This window comes from Galeopterus variegatus, unplaced genomic scaffold (genome assembly GCF_000696425.1).
Source record: "Galeopterus variegatus unplaced genomic scaffold, G_variegatus-3.0.2 Scaffold900, whole genome shotgun sequence".
NCBI lineage: Eukaryota > Metazoa > Chordata > Mammalia > Dermoptera > Cynocephalidae > Galeopterus > Galeopterus variegatus.
Genome location: NW_007727011.1, coordinates 116,528 through 134,647, shown reverse-complemented (window position 1 = coordinate 134,647; position 18,120 = coordinate 116,528). Strand labels below are relative to the sequence as shown.

Sequence of the window (18,120 nt, the reverse complement as noted above, 5' to 3'; positions counted from 1 at the left end):
TGGGATCCGAACCCTCGGGCGGGAGCGCCGCTGCGCTTCCCAAGCGGCGCACTTATCCACTGCGCCACCGGGCCGGCCCCAGCTTTAGTTTCTTTAAGAAAAAATGAGAACCCAACGATATCTTTTAGAGCAATCTAAATGCAGAATTCCTGTAGGATTGTATGAGGTTTTTCCTCTTATATTTTACAGTTATATGTCTCAAACCTAATTTAACAGCAATTTTTTATAGCAACTCATCTTATGTGGAGTTCTTACAAAGCATTTATGTGTTTTCAAAGAGGCACCAACTCATATTTGATTGGGTTACATAATATTTAAATAACTTAATAATTACAATAATAAGGACTACTGATATAAATAGTTTTGGGAACAAATAAAACTGTCTCTTGGTAAGTGTAACATTTATCTGGTAGAAGCAGAAGGCATTATGATAGGCAGTAGCCTTCAGTGACTTCTGGGTATCATCGATCACCATGCTTTCTATGCATAGGCAAGGTGGTTAAACAGGTCAGTTAATTGAAGGACAGTTAGTATAATGACTGTTGTCTTTGTCCTTTGTTCAGTTTCCATACTGATACTCTGCGATCTTGTGCCATTGGAAAATTGTAAATCAAATGCATGTGGGCAATAAAAACATAACTGGTGATTGTGTCTTGGTACGTGTATCAAAGTAACTAACAATATGCCTGGCAAACATTTAATACATTTTTGTTCTCTTCTATAATTTTTCCTATGATTTAGCTTTTTTATTTTTAAAACTGCCGATAATAGAATGAGTACCTGGAGGATACTGAGAGTTTGAAGTTGTGAGTTTTCTATTAATGCAAGATCCTTTACTTAGAAGTTCAGATGAAGTATAAATATATTTTTATCTTATTAATAAAAAGCAAAAGGGTTTATGAAAAATATTAGATATTCACCAAGGAAAGAAGCAGCAGAGTTCTCTCCCTCCCCCTTTTTCTCTTTCTCTTTCCTTCTTTTTCTCTTTCTTTTTTGCTTTTTCTAAATTGTTCATATTAGATATTCACCAAGGAAAGAAGCAGCAGAGTTCTCTCCCTCCCCCTTTTTCTCTTTCCTTCTTTTTCTCTTTCTTTTTTGCTTTTTCTAAATTGTTCCCTTATCCTAGACTAATTCTTGACTTAATGTTATTTTGAAAGTTAGTATTTCAAAATTTTGTCTATACTTCACCAACTTAATGCTTCTTAAGGAAAAAGCCAAGCTTTTTTGTTTTTAAATTCTTTTTTAAGTTAAAACAACTCTTTAGTTCAAATCACATATTCTACTTCCTGATATACAGCATGTTCTTCTAATGTTGAGTATGCTCTGATTTAAGGAAAAAGAGTGGTTGAATGCATAAGCTGTAAAGTTTTTAAATTCTTTTTTAAGTTAAAACAACTCTTTAGTTCAAATCACATATTCTACTTCCTAATATACAGCATGTTCTTCTAATGTTGAGTATGCTCTGATTTAAGGAAAAAGAGTGGTTGAATGCATAAGCTGTAAGCAGCTAAGCTGGTTCAGCTTTCCCAAAAGTATCAGCAACCCTAAGGCTATGAACAAGTCAAGCTAAGAAACACAATTTAAAGTAAGCTTAGGTTTATTTTCCTTACAAGCTGCCATAACCCACACATAACACAAAGTCATGGGTGCTTGGTTATAACAATGTTTTATGATACAAACTACATCATCCATGTTAACAATAGTATTTATTCCTCTAAGGCCTTGGGTGCTACTAAGCTGTCAGTAGCTCCTCGTTATTGAACTTGGCCAAGATTCCTTACTGAGTCCTCCCTGCAGGGGGATTGTGTTCTTGTGGTTTTAGCATGCTTCATGTCTGGCTCAAATTCCCTTCCTTCCACTAATCTACCTATATAACCCAGGGCAAGTTTTCTTACCCACAAAATATAAATAATGAAAGTTTCTGCCTTGTATTAAATAATCAAATGCTCAGTGTTTGGCATGCAGTAGCCAACAGATAAGTGTTACCTTTATTTTAAGGTCAAATTTACTGACATGTTCTGATTCTAAGCCATTGTCCCCTAAATAGGTATTTTAAAAATTTTCTGACTAAGACCCCACCATAAGGAAAAATTTTAAAGTATGATCATGCTTATACACATGATCACATTTTAAAACGTGATATACATTGGTGAAGGGCCACAAAAAATGATTACATTTTGTAATGTTGAATATACTAATTTTCCTGATTTGAGCATCACATATTGCACACAGGTATTGATATTCAATGCAGTACCCCACAGATATGTACAATCAATTGTATTTCAATAAAAATTAAAAATAAAGTAAAATGTGATATGTATGTAATACGTAACCTTAATATCTGAAATCACTGTTACATTTTCTTTTTCTTTTCTTTTTTTTTTAAGAATGCTGGTCATGATGCATTCGATTGATTTCACAACTCTGCTAAATATGTCACAAGTTGAGTTTGAAAAATCTGACCTAGATTGTAGAAGATGTATCATTTGTATGTATTTATCCTTGGCTGTTTTACTTGCCTTTCTGGAAAAATATACGAAAATATGTAAAAATTCCTTCTTACAATCCCCAAAATTGATATTAAAAAATACTTTCCATTATAACTTCTTGACCTTGGTGAATGTATTTTAGAAATTCTAGAGTCAAGGTCTTCACTCAACACCTATTCAAGACTTACTCCATTTAAGAACTTATCCTTGATGCTTGCTTTTCAGAATTTTACTATTACCCTAATGCTGATAGGAACTATTTATTGAATGCCTACATGTACTATATGATTTAAAATAGACAGCTTGTTGAAGTGACATACTATTGGTTTAGTTCGCTCTACCACTTATATTTGAAGAACTCATCAATCTTTTAACAAAGGGATTTAGGGTTCAGTTAGTGATTTCTGAGTCAACAATCCCGAATTTACCCCTCCCCCATAACTGTTTGGTGTTGGTGGTGACAAGCACAGGTGAAGGAAAGGTTTTCCTGCATGCCCTCCAGCTATCTTTAAGTCTGCAGTTAAACCAAAGACGGGACCTTATAGATAACTATCTCATGGTAGTACATATATAATGTGGGAGTATGAAATGTGTTTTCTGTGCTTTCTGTGATATAATTGGAAACACAGATTAAAGGTTTTGGAAACCACAGTCATTCATTGTTTAGACAAAGCTGTAGGCTTCCTGAACTATGCACACTACATGGAATGGGGCCTTTCGTAGTATTTGTCTTTGTGTATTAATGGCATTTCTGCCTGAAGATAATGCACTTTTGGTAGAAATAACTTGTCACTCAATTAAGACATTTTGCTTGTGAAATGCTGGAGTTTCAAAACATTTCTCTGCTCATGCATGCTTATCTGTTTCCCTGCTTTTCTGTTTTCTGTTTTCAACATGTCTGTTTTTGTTTTTAAAAATCTTCTCTGTGATTTTACATGGAATGTGACTTTTAGGTTTTTCCTCAATTCCAAATTGACTCAAGTGTACCTCTAATATGCTGCTCATTTTATGCATATTATGATTACATTGTATTAAAACAATTGTATTTTCCTTTATATATTTGGATTGTAGCTCCAGTGAAATCTGTATTCTATTTTATCAAAATTGTAAGTCATACAGATACTAATATTTCTTTAATCACTTTTCTATCCACCCACCCATTCCCAGTGCTATACTTTTGAGAACATTAAGAATTTCAGTTTGTTGTCATATTTATTTTAACAATAGACAGAGATGCTAGGTCTTTCCCTTGGACCCTTAAGATTGAAAGAAAATTTTTACAGATGTTAACCTGGTGAAACTGCTTTTTATATATCCCTTTTGATCTCCATGAATAATAAATGGGAGGATTTCATTAGTTATATCAAACTTTCCAAGCTTTCCCAAAATATATGTGAAAGTTCACAGCCAATTGGAGATTAGTCTTTCAGGCCCATCCTAGGCAGGGATGTTGGCACTGCTGCTACCACACCTATATGTATTACTCAGTTAGTACATGTTTTTAATACGTTTTAAGACATGCCTTTATATTATGTCTGTATAAAGTTACCAATACCAACATATTCTATTATTATTTTTAGAGCAATTTCATTGGGTTATACATAATGCTAAATAATTAAAACTAAATAAGTAACCTGTAGAAAGCTGAAGAAACATGTAAAAATTTGTTTTAAGACATTATACTTTGTATAAAAGCTGTGTTTACACTGCTTTGTCTGGCAGCTTTTTCACCCTCTTAACATGTGAATCAATTATATGGAATTATAACCCTTTTTTATTATTAAGTGATTTGGTACAGTCTTTACATTATTTCATCTATTTTATTTCTTGATTTCCTAGAGCTGTTATTACTATATTCTTGATTAAAAGAAATTCATTTTTAATGCCTCTTAACTTACTCAGCACAGTCATTTTTGAACTTCCACGTTCCTAATAAATGCATAATAAATTGAACATAAACAATAATAGTTGTAGTTTTTTGCAGGAATGAGTGCAGCTTATCTAAATGCCTTAAGATCAGAGACTTTCTTACTCATTACTGTATTTTCACTTCATAGGAAAGTGCTTAGCACATAATAAGCACTCCAAAATTTTAAGGGAATCAGTGAATGATAAATACATCTCTCATGCATGTTATGGTGGCATAGACAAATGTTCCTATGGCAGCAAACGGCACAAAGTCATTAAGTAGCCCTGGCTGGAAAAATGCCAACCTTTGCATTGTATTGTGGTAAACCAAATTCCTAAAGGCCAAAACCAGACAGCAGCAGCCCTGTGCCCAGTATAAATATTGATCCTAGGAAAAATCCTTGGTGGTTTGCCTGAAAAATCACTGGTACCTTCGAGACATGAAATTGATGCTTACATAGGATGTAAAATTTAAAAGTGATACAGAAAAAATGTTTCAGGTCATATAAAGTAATAAAAAGTATCCAAGTTCCCACCCTGTGTCTCAGGAGGAAGTGAAATCATTAGATTACCCAGTTCTTAGTGTAGCGTCATAATAGCTATACCTAAGTTTGTATCATGCCTTTCAAACTACATAGTACTTTCACATGCATTAACATGTTGGTAATTATGATGAGAAAAATCTCAATAAGTAATTGGTATAAATTCCTGTGATTACATCTTGAAGCTAATATTTTTATTTAGAAAATTATTGGTGGATAGAATTTGCAATAGCCACAACAATGGATCCTTGTAGCCAGTTTAGGGGGAAGATTCTCTCTGTATTGTTAATATTTGAATATTTTCACTCTACCCAAATTCATAAAAGTTTCAAACTTGGAAGAAACCTTTAAATTATTCTGCATATCTTCTATTTCATCCACAATCCTTGTTCCTCCCAAGCAAATGACTTTGCGACTTTGATACAAAATTTGCAAATTCATTGTCTCTTAGCTCTTGCGGCCACTCCATTTTTAACCAGTATTGTTTTTAGAAATTTCTTTCTTGTACTAAGCAAAAATCTTTCTTCTCTTATCTTCCTCCTACTGGGTCCAATCTTTCCTTTGAAACTACAAGCAATAAGTTTATGACCTTCCCCATTACTAATAATGCATACTTCCTTATTACCTTAGAAAATATATTTATGCACATTATTTTATTTGAGCTTCACAAGAACCTAGTAAATTAAGTAGCTTATGTATTATTATCTTTGTTTTACAGATAAATCTTCTAAAACACATAGAAAATAAGTGATTTCCAATGATCACACCCACAAATAATAAGTGTGGATCCAAGTTTCATGCCCAGGTCTTCTGATTGAAAATTCCATGTTCTTTCCACGGTACTACATTGCTTCAAAGTATCCTTTCTAATTTTTAGCGATGCCCTATAAATTCTTCACTTCTTTAAGCTATTCTTTAGGAGATTCTTCACTACCCTCAGCTGCTTCAGTGTCTTGGTTTTGGCAGCCATACCTCAAGTGACCTAATTTTCGATAAGAGCAGCTCATGTGGTGCTTGATGGTGTGTGTGTGTGTGTGTACACATATATACACATGCAGATCGTAAAAAATGTTCATAGCCTTCTAGCTGGTATTCATAAAATATTTTGTAATTATATGCAGCCTTTGAACACTCCCCACCCCACCCCCCCATAGATATTTTTGAGTCTCTGTCTCATGTAAAATTTTATATAAACAATTCCAAAAGCAAATATGTGCATCATTTACCATCTCAGAGTACAGAGTTTCAAGTGAAGTATTACAGGCTTCACTCTTATTTTGCGTATTACTACTTAGTGAAATCAGAAAAACCTATTTTTTCTGGAGAGCTATTTAAAATACATAAGTTTTTCTCTTTGCACTCTCCATTTGGTTAAAGAGAAAACCTCACATCTTACCAACTTCATCCAGTCTGGCTAGCACAGGAAATAAATGCTTTCAGGTTGTAGCAGTGGATTCAATAAAACTAAAGTGTTTCCAAATTTCACTGAGAAACTGCTTTGCCCAATTGATGCAGGATTACACCGGGCTCTGAATAACAACAACAAAAAGAAAGAGGTTAGCCCAATGTCAACAATTATATAATTCGGTAATCTAAACCCAAGAACAAAACTAACTACTTCCTAGACTATGAGTAGCAGTAGCATAAACTAAAACCACAGTTGATCAGTGCATTAAAACCGCAGTTTTCCTGGTACTACTATATAATTATTTCCATAATGTTCTCCATAAAATCATCCGATGCCAGGAAGTATTTCTGCCTCAGTGAATAAGGAAGGCATTTAGAAAGATAAATTATTTTAAAGTAACCATTTCTGGAAAATGTTTTTAAAAAGGCACAATTTTTATTGCATGAATATTCATATTATCAGACTTAAATAGTCCTCTTTAAAAATGTGATTTCTCTGAAAGTACTGCTTATATTGAAAGTTTCAAGTCCCTCATGAAATTAATGTTTTTAACCAAATGCTCTTCTTTGAGGCTAACTGGTTGGAATATGATTAAGATTCGAATTTTAATTTCAGCATTTTCTCACACTGAATAGGAAGTACCGTTAATTGAATTTACTGTGAAGACAATTAGCCAAGTGTGCTCAATTCAAGTAAGGTTTTTTGGCCCCACAGAGTTTCTGATATTGAAATTTAACTCTTTAATTAATTATAACAAATTTTTGTATTCCCTTGTCTTCAAAAATCTCTAAAATAGGCTATTACAGACTCTCTTTCAATCTCTCACAGTCAAGTTCTTAAAGGGCCTCGGCAACAACATGCTGAGTTACTGTTGATGTTAGAATCCTCTGGAGGTTCTGGAGATTCTCTAATGGCCCCGGGAATTCTTCGCTGAGCTGTTCCATTTATTTGTCTTCCTTTGCCCTCAGTGTTTGCTCCATGCTTTTTTCTTTGTGTTCATCACCACAGCCTTTCTCTCATTTAATTCTTTATCTGTGACTCCTTGTCTGACATTACTGGCCAGCACACTTGATTTAAGAAAATTCTGGAAATACCCAACCACAAATTATGTCCCCCCATCATGAATGGTGTCCACGAGTGAAATCCTGTTGTCATTCTAACTGAAATTAGATTTACCTTAGATTCAAATATTCCATTGTGCTGCTGGACAGTCACAGTGACTTTGTGTATATTCTCTTTCCTGCTGTGACTGTGATTTTACATTTTCTTCTCTCTCTTCAAAATTCAAGCATCATTCTCCCACCTTCACTCTCAGATGATGTTTGTTTTTTTAAATCCACAAGGAGAATGAGTACAAGCAACCAGAAAAGGACTTCCACAAGCTCCCCCCAGCATCATTCTCCCACCTTCACTCTCAGATGATGTTTGTTTTTTTAAATCCACAAGGAGAATGGGTACAAGCAACCAGAAAAGGACTTCCACAAGCTCCCCCCGTGCTCTTTACCCACCTGTCTCGTCTGTGACTGAACACCTGACTTTCCTTCCTGCAACCGAGGGTGAAATCTGGGTGCCTTCCTTATTCCAGCTCTTCCAGCTCTTGTCTACTCAGGGCTGCTCCCATGCTCTCTTCCCTCTCCTGCACCATCTTGTTCTTTGTCTTTTTTCTGGCCTTCTTTCATTTCCCTCAGCATACAAATCTGCTATTATTTCTCACCTCTTAATGTGCTTCTCTTAATCCAATATCCCCATCAAACCACCACTGTGTTGTCTGCTGTCCTCGTCAGCAGCTCCTCAGAACTGTTCTTTTGTGTTTGCTGCCTCCAGTTACTCTCCTCTTATTCTCTCGTAAACGCACAGTTGTCCCCTTTTGCCCCCACCACCTTACCCAAATTGCACTTATTAAGGTCTCTGATGACCACATATTGCAAAATCCAGTGGACAGTTCTCAGTCTGCATCTTATCAGACCTATCATCAGTGGTTGGCACAACTGACCTTTCCTTCCTCCCACTGGACACTTTCTCATTTGGTTTCCAGATCGTCACACTCTCCCCCTTTTCCACCCACCTGTCCAGCTGTTCCTTCTCAGTCCCCTTCACTGATTCCTCTTCCTCACTGTCACCTGGAATTCTGAGTGTCCATAGGGTCAGTCCCCTTTTAAATCAAGACCATCATATAACCATGGCACTCCCCTCTTCCTAATCAACACTCATTTCACAATCTCACCCAATCTCATTGCCCTTAGTACTATCTACAAACCATTGGCTTCCAAATTTATGTATTGACCCCATACATCTTACCTGAAATCCTCTCTTGAATATCCACCTGCCTCCTCAACCTTTCCATTTGGATTATTGGAACTACTTCCTAGGTGGGCTTCCTGTTTCCACCTTTGCCTTCCTGCAGTCTGTTTACACAACGGAGACTATGGCTGCCTCCTCAACCTTTCCATTTGGATTATTGGAACTACTTCCTAGGTGGGCTTCCTGTTTCCTCCTTTGCCTTCCTGCAGTCTGTTTACACAACGGAGAGTATGATCCTTTTCAAACACAGGTCAGATGATATCACTCCTTTGCTTGAAACTCTCCAGTGACTCCTAGCTAGGGTTGTCAGAGCGAGCAAATGAAAACACAGACACCCAGTTTTGTACATGAATTTCAGTTAAACAATGAATGGTTTTGTAACTTTTGGACCATGCTTATATTAAAAATATCATTCATTGCTAACCTGAAATTTTAAAAATCTGAAATTTATCCGAACTGATCATCCTGTATTTTATCTGGCAACTGTACTCCCAACTCACCCAGAGTAAATTCTTAATCCTTACATTGGCCTACAGTGTCCCCTTGTAATCTGGGCTCCTGCTGTCTCCAACCTTCAGTCCAGCTGCAGCGTCCTCTCCTTGCTATCCCTTGAATTCAATTTACCAGACGTACCATCTGCCTCAGATCATTTGCCCTGCTACTCTGTATGCCTGGGATGGTCTTCCTTGCATAGTCACGTGACATACCCTCAACTCCCTTAAGTTTTGCTTGAACATCACTTTCTCACTGCGGCCATCTCTTTCTTTCTTACCCCTCCCTGCTTTACATTTTTCTATACATTTCACCATCTAACATTCTGTATGTTTTATTTAATTTGTTTATGATCTGTTTCTCCCCACTGGAATATAAACTCTTGAAGGGAAAAGACATTTATATCTTCTGTTCACTGCTCCATTCTCAGCACCTAGAATAATGCCTGGCCTACATATTAGGTGCTCAGTATGTATTTGTTCAATAATCATATGAATATATATCATGTAAATGATCCTAGGTAATCAAGAGCCTATTAGTGTGGTTATGAATGTACCTATTTATCTATAGGGTAAACATGTGTTAATTTCAAAATACGCTATGTGAAATCAGCAAGGTGTAGGGGTTAGGGACAAAGAGATGATTCCAGAACACTGGACACTTAAGGCAAAGCTTGGCAGAATAGAAGGGCAGGGTAAACAGCAAGGCAAAGAAAAGAATGTGGGAAGATGTTTACCAATCGACCTTGAACTTTATTCAATTTTACTCTGACTGTGCATCTCTGGAGTATTCTAGACCTGCCAAATCCAGGCATTAGACTCTACATACAGAAAATACTCATTACTTAAGTAATCGAGTGAGTTGATTCTGCTTGCCAGCATTTTTACCTTCTGTAAATACATGAGTGTTACACTTTTTAGAGTCACTCACAGCTCCTCTCACTTGTACCGTCAAAGGTGTCCAATCACCCCTTTGCTCCATTTCAAGATTATTTTGCTAGGAACAACATGATCTTAGCCTGGTTGTTCTTTGGTCTCTGCCTGTGCAGGATGTAAATAATTTTGTTTGCTTTATAGTTTAGCTCACAGGGGCAATCATAGACTCATTTCTACTTTGTTCCCATGCACATGAAAAATTATTGAGAGTATAATGGAATATTGTTTATGCATACAGTATAATTATTTATTTAACAATCTTCTAGTTATGAACATTTAAGTTTTTATTGTATTTTATTTTTACTCTTCTCTATTAATTATGCTACAATGAATATCTTTGGATTGTACCTCTGGTTATTACCTTAGGATAAAATTCTGAATATGGAATTATAAGATCTGAGAAAATAAGCATTTTTTTTTGCATGGCAATCCAAATTTATTGAACTACTGATGCTAAAGTTATACAAAATTGCACCACTTTAATTAAGGCTTTTAGTTTACATTTGGCCACTTTAAAGTAGTTGTAACGTCAGGTTGGTCAATTTAAAAACTGTGGCTCCCTGTTGGATAGACATACTATCTTTACACCCAAATGTCAATGCATACAAAGCAACAAGGCATTGTTAAATAAAACAGCAATAGTTACTGCAAATTAGGCCTTGTGACCAATTACACATGATTAAAATTACTTCCCACATTCACATCCACAGTACTCGTCCACCACTTAACATCTCAACCAAAACATTACACATGTGAAACAATCCCTAACAGGCAAAAATACTAAACTTGTATATTTGGTATTGCAAATACCCTTATGCATGAACAAGCAAGGGATTCACAGTGAGAATCTACAGCTGCAGAAGCCTGAAAATGATTTACAAAAATTGTTAAATCATTAAAAAATTGTTTGAAAGTATACACTTCTTGTTGTAGACTCCCGCTGTACACACAACTGTAAACATTGTTCCCTATGTAAACAAAAAAGGAAACATAAAAAGAGATTTGAAAAGTCTGGATATTTCCTTCCCAATAGATATTAAAGGCAGCGTCTTTAATCTAAGACATTATACTGAAATGATTATTGTATTTTAAAGAAATGATCAGTGTCTCCACAGGTTTGTAAAAAATGTTTTAAAAAACTAAATAGCTGTGTTAATTAAAGTGCTTATTTTGTACAATACAATGATAATAACCTTGAATTTCTTAAAAATAAATTACAATAAGCTACAAGTATCAAAGAAGCGAAATTCTCTGGAATAGTCTATATAGGAGCTCTTTGGACTTTCTTTTATTATGCTAAAATAGTGGTGCTTTTAGGATTTACATTATTGTACTCTCGAATACAAAGTATGGGGCATGTTAAAGTATACAGTACACCATTTTCATACATGTACAACATTGGTGGATGAAGAATGTCTCTTAGCAGTAATACTGGATGTGGCCTCTAGTTTTACCAGTTGCATACTCTAAGATTATTATATAAGTAAAAATCTCTCTTGTGATACTGGAAAGTGATTAGAATGTGCAAACTGATATGGTAGCTTTCATCTGCCTCGTAAAGGGTACCACCACAGGGAAGTCCATTTAAGATGTTGGTAGGTCTAACAAAGTTGGAATGCTGGCACTGTTGAATTGGGCAATAGTTCTTCAGACCTAGCTCAGAGCTACAATGCATTTAGTATATTAAAGCAGCTGACATGTTGACTTTTTGTGGGCCTTCCCAGGCACTGCAGTTTTTCTGTTAATTTGCCGCACTAGGTCATAAAAGATCTCATTAACATCTATTTTTGATTTTGCTGTCTTGCCAGATTTTGACCTTGTTCCTTTCCTACAACTCTTTCATCTTCCAAGTCACACTTATTACCAACCAGAATCATTGGAACATCATCAGTATCTTTAACTCGAAGAATCTGTTCTCTCAGATCTTATAAATCATTAAATGTGGACAGTGCTGTGATGGAATAAACTAATGCAAAGCCTTGTCCATTTTTCATGTACAAATCCCTCATTACTGTAAATTGTTCCATTCCTACAGTATCCAAGATGTCAAGTGTACACTGTTGTGCATCTACTTTAACTTGCTTTCTGTAAGAATCTTCTATCATAGGATCATATTTTTCAACAAGACTTCCTTGAACAAACTGTACAGTCAGAGCAGACTTTCCTACACCTCCTGAGCCAAGAACGACTAGCTTATATTCACGAATGATGCAAACTTGTCAAAACCTAGTACCTCTCATGCTGTCACCGGGTCCCCGCAGCCAGCATCTCTCTCTGGGTCGCTGCTCCAGCTGGTTTACACGCCTGACTCTGAAAATAGGCATTTTTAAGGTTTGTGGAAAATACTGAATTGTCCTTCAGAAATTCTGTGACATCTTAATCTTCTATACAGTTTATGAGAAAAGTATTCTTGCCCTATCTTTACCTACAGTGTATCATTAACTCTCCTCTGCCTTCACATTCCTTTTGTTCATTGGGCCTCTTTTTTCTAATTGCAAATACATGCAGATTTATCTGCTTATTATATTAAGTTTTTTTCTAATCGTCTTTCCTGTAAGTTCATTATTCTTTCTTCTTTTTTCTCATTGCCAAACTTAATGAAAGTTTTACTTACTTTCTCCATTTACACTTTTTTAAAAAGGCCCTGCTTCTTGCCTACTTCAGTGAAACTTTTCCATCCCTCAGGGTACAGAAGACCACCTGCTGAATAGCCACAGTGGCTGATTTTTACTCCTCTTTCTTCTTGGTCTTTCCATCACTTTAATGTTGCTGTCCACCTCCACTTCTCAAAACTCTCTTCTCTTTTGGCTGCAAAATCACTAACACCTCGAGGTTCTCTTCCAGTCCCTTAGGTTGATGTATTTTAGGCACCGGTGCTGGTGGCTCCTGTGCCTTGGTATGCAGTCTAAATATTGGGAAATCCACGGCAAAATCACTAACACCTCGAGGTTCTCTTCCAGTCCCTTAGGTTGATGTATTTTAGGCACCAGTGCTGGTGGCTCCTGTGCCTTGGTATGCAGTCTAAATATTGGGAAATCCACATTTCCTGTCCTTGATTACCTTCTCTTCTCATTTCATTTGTACTCTTGTCCCTTGGCTTTAACATTTATACGTTGATGACTATCAGCCTCTGTACTGAACCAGTCCTCTGTATGGAATGCCAGGGAAAAATCTGCAGTTGTCCATTGGATGCATCCATGTCAATACTCCTCTACCTAAAATGACCCAACCTGAACTTTTCTCTTCTTTCATTCATACCAATTTTGTCTATGCTAGATAATTATGTCACTGTCAACCCATTCTCTTCAGCTAGAAACACTTGATATCAAGCATGTCCCTTCTTTTCCTTACTCCTCATCCCATCAGCCACTAACTCCTGTTGATCCTTCCATGGTCATGTCCTTTATACTTTTCTCTCTATTTTCTTTCCTCAGTGGTAGTGATCTGTCAGTTCATAAAGTATACTTAGCATTTCTCTAATATTTTTATGCCAAAGGGCTGTCCAGCTAGCTCAGTTGGTTAGAGCACAGCCTTTAACACCAAGGTCTAGGGGTTCAGATCCCCTTAATGGCCAGCCACCCCCAAATAAGTAAAAATAAAAATAATATTTTCATGCCAGATCCTGAAAACTATTAGGGGTCAAAATTATCCAGAAGACATAAGATTTGGCTCCTCCCCTGAAAGAACTTGCAAGCAATTGGGAGAGAGATGTGCAATGATTTCAGTTCAACACAGTGCTAGAGATAGGAGCAGAATGATCTAAGATCAGAAAGGTCAACTAGCTTAGGGATGGTATCTAGGAAGGGAAAGAGGAGTTGAGTCATTATTGATGAGTAGGGATTCGTCATATGAAGGAGAAAGGAGAAGGGCAGTTACCGACAGAGGGCACCAAGCACAAACAAAGGTTCAAATTCCACAGCTTGTCTATGGCTCTCACAGAGTCCACACACCCCCTTCTCCCAACCTAGAACACCTTCTCATTTAATAGAAGTGGAAACCAAAAAATAAACTCGATTGTATCCCCTTCATCAAAATCTCTTTTGGCTCTCCCACTGCTTTGTGATTAAGTCCAGATTTCATAGCTTGGCACACACCAAGCCTTCCTAACCAGACTCCAGTTTACTTTTGCAGCCTCCCCTCCCATCATCTGCTCTCCTACCCAAGAACAATGCTTTTGCCATACATTTCTTACTTTTCACCCAACACCATTCTTTTTCCTAATTCAAGTCCTTTGTAAATATCAGTAGTATTTCTCCCTCCTAATCTATATACAGCAGTCCCTGCTTAACCATGGTTTTGCTTTCTGTGGTTTCAGTTGCCCACAGTCAACCATGGTCTGAAAATATTAAATGGAAAATTACAGAAATAAACAATTCACAAGTCTTCAATTGCACACCATCTTGAGTAGCATGATGAAATCTCCAACCATTCCATTCCATCCCCCTGCATGTGAATCATCCCTTTCCCAGCAGACCAACGCTGGGTGCTCCCTGCCCCTTAGTCATGTAGCAGCCCTGTTGGTTAACAGATCAACCCTCCTGGGATCACAGTGCCTGTGTTCAAGCAACTTTTATTTTACTTGTACTATTTTATTCTTAGTTATGGTTGTTAATCTCTTACTGTGCCTAATTTATAAATTAAACTATATCATAGGTATGTATGTAGAGCACAACAGGGTATACGTAGAGTTCACCACTATTTGTGGTTTCAGGAATCTACTGGAAGTCTTAGAAAGTAATCCCTGCAGGTGGGGGGGGGGCACTGAAGTAAGTTTCTTATTCTCTAAGCTTTAGATTAATTTCTACCTCTTCTGCATATCCCCTCCTTAATTATTCAAGGCGGAATTAATTGCTCTCACAGCACACGTACCTTAACAGCATCTCTGTTGTAGTCATTACCGAAGGGACACAACTTATCCTTCAAAAGATAAGAATTTCACAATGGCTATGTATTCAATGTCATCACCTCAGTGTGAGAACGTAATAGGAGTATAATACAGTTTGTTAAATGATATAACTTTGTATCTGCCCCCATTTCAAATCCGTATCTTGCTTCTATCAACAGGTGTGTTTGGAGTGATGGCAGCACCTTTTCACAAAAATATTCCATGTTCTTTGTTGTCTTCGGTGATTTTGCCAACCTGCCCAGAATTCTGACCATTTGGCACAATTTCATTTTAGCGTAGTGACGAACATGAAAGAACATATAACTGTTTGCACTTGTAGTTTTTGCAAGTGTTCAGATCTGTGGATGAGCATTGAAGACTTTATGGCATAATAGGAACGTCACAGAGTGATTAAAAGATATAAAAAGAAATGACTTAGCACTTGATAAAATAATTGTGACTCATATTTTCTTCCATTTTTGAAATGAGAACTACATGTTAACTAGTGACTTTATAGAAGTTTGTTTCACTACAGTGATATACACTGTAATTAAGATAACAGTTACACAGTGCGCCTGACCTCACTGCATTTTTGGTGGGGTTTTTATTTGTTTCGTTTCATACTAAGACTTTGTAGGCAAGGAATATGAATTTAGAAAACTGATATAAGAGATGTGAGCTAAGAATATTATTTTACTTTTTTTTTTAAGTTCCTTGGCATAGAGCTATTCATGGTCATAAACATACTTAGACTTGCATTTACTGAACTTGTTGTTGTGAAATGCACATTTCTTTCCCTAGAACAGCCACAGAATGTAATGTTTTAGCAGAGAAAGAAGTTTGTTCAAGGATTTTCCCTGTGGGGCAGGACAAGTTCTGATCTGCCATGTCAGTTTAACAAGAATGCTGGGCGGAGATACAATTGAAAACTGACTGAATAGGAATGCCACTCCATACAGCACAAACCAATGTAAACCATGAACTAAGGTTTTAAAAATAATTGTTTAGCTTGGCAAATTTGGAGCAACTTGGATAATTAAATACAAAAATAGTGTATATGATAATTCCTAAGTATATATAGTGCTTATTTATTAAATTTTTCAATTATACTATCTTACTTAATTTTTACAGAAGTTTTCCTACGTAGGTGATATCATCCATGCTTTGAACATTTATCCCTACAGACATACACGTAAATGAGGGTTCACCATGTAATTTAGAGAAACACTTGGTCGTCTACGGCTGGCGGTCACGGCTCTCCTGTGCTGAAGGAGAGAGTGTTTACTGCATCATCAGCAGACCAGATTGAATGTACCCCAGGGGAGGATGAATGTAGGTTTCATTCAGTGGGTAAACTGAGTTTTATGAAATCTGTACAAACCCCTTCCATTGGGTTCCACTGCAAATAATCTACAAAATGATTAATGGCCAGTTTTACCAAGTCTGACTTTTAAAAGAAGATATATTTCTAAAAATGTATAAATAATTGGTATTTTTACTGGCACCCTATCCACCATTTGTGGTAGAATATGTAAAGTTCTATTTTTTAATTCAAGTAACGAAGGAAAAGGCAAAAACAGGCAGACGAGTTAGAAGACTATTTCAGGTGATGGCTTGTATTATAAAGTGGTAGCAATGGAGAAGTGGTCAAATTCTAGACATAGCCTGAAGGTAGAGCCAAGATAACTTGATGTGGGATGTAGGGCGTAGACAGAGGAGAAGAGCAAAGGATAACTCCAAGTTATGCAGTAGCTATTTTCTGAAACAGTAAAAAAGAAAAAGAAAAAGTGCAGATTAGAAATAGGAATTTGTAGGTAGTCAGCATGTAAATCACATTTAATGCTTTGAACTATAGGAGATTACTAAAGGAAAGAAAGTAGACAGAAAATAGAAGAAGTCTAAGCAGTGAGTCTTTGGATACTCCAGAGTATAGAAGAAAAGTAAGCCGGAAGAATAAGCAAACAGAGCTAAGGCAAAGCATCTAGCCAGTTAGGAAGAAACCCTGCAGAGCTTAGAGCGTTGAAAGCCACTTTCTGCCCATAGGTCAACTAGGGTGAAAACTGAGAAAATGGACCATTAGAGGCAGCCATGTGGGCAGTTGTTGGTGACTTTTACATACATTCTGACTACTTCCATTGGATAATCTCATTTTTTTCCTTCAAAGCAATTCTCTGAGGGATTGTTTTATTACCATCTCAGTTTCAACTACTAATTTATACTCTTTTACACTGTCAAGCCATTTTAAAATAAATAACTATGTACCATTGTTTCATACCCAAAATAAAGTTTTTCCACTCAAGTCCTGTACAAAATTAGAATGAGGTTTAGTGTCTTATCTGACTATTAAATTTATTGAACCTATAATTGAAAATGTCTACCATTATAGCCACTCTTCTTAAGCTAGTTTTTCCACAAAACATTCCACAGATTTCCCTTAATGGCTGTGATACACTGAATAAATATTGTACTATGGGAGAAATTTCTGTAAGAAAGTGTCTTCAGGGATTCTGCTTTGAGGTACCTATTATTTCAAATTTTGCAGTGAAGGTGTGTTTCCCTTCTAAACAGTTCTAAATTTACATTCTCTTTCATTTGAAGTTTCTCACTATCAGTCATTTCTTGCATACTTAACAGCAAATCCACAGCATTCAATATAGTAAGATTAGGAAAAAAGTCACGTGATACTTTGTTGTCAAACACTTGCAGCTGCTATATATTTCAGCTTTTCGTGGCCTGTCACATTTTTTGATTCAGAGGAATAATTTTTCAAATCTTGGTAGAAAAACCCCTTAATTTTGGCTTCCCACAGATGCTACTGTGGAAAATTTTCTTGGGACTGTGTTATTTAGTCATCCCATGGAATTTTAGTTTTCAATATAGATTATTACTTACAATCCACAATTTTACCTAGGAAGTGGAAAACTCTGTGTATTCTGTGACTCTGTGTATTCTTTGACTCTTATAATCCACAATTTTACCTAGGAAGTGGAAAACCCTTTGTATTCTGTGACTGACTCACCAGCCAACAATTAGCCGGCTCTGTGGTAGCACTGACGTCTTTTGAGAACTTCAATCTTAAAGTGCTGGCACTCGGGGGGGGGGGGGGGGGGGAATTTTTTTTTTTTTTTTTTTTTTTTTTTTTTTTTTTTTTTTTTTTTTT

At 36.4% G+C, this 18,120-nt stretch overlaps 1 protein-coding gene and 1 pseudogene across 3 annotated transcripts in view; one reads left to right on the top strand and one right to left on the bottom strand.

Moving 5' to 3' along the window:
• PDGFC (platelet derived growth factor C) overlaps positions 1-18,120 on the top strand; it is a 242,926-nt gene that overhangs the window by 201,818 nt on the left and 22,988 nt on the right. The window lies entirely within an intron of this gene.
• LOC103590949 lies at positions 11,726-13,181 on the bottom strand (annotated as a pseudogene).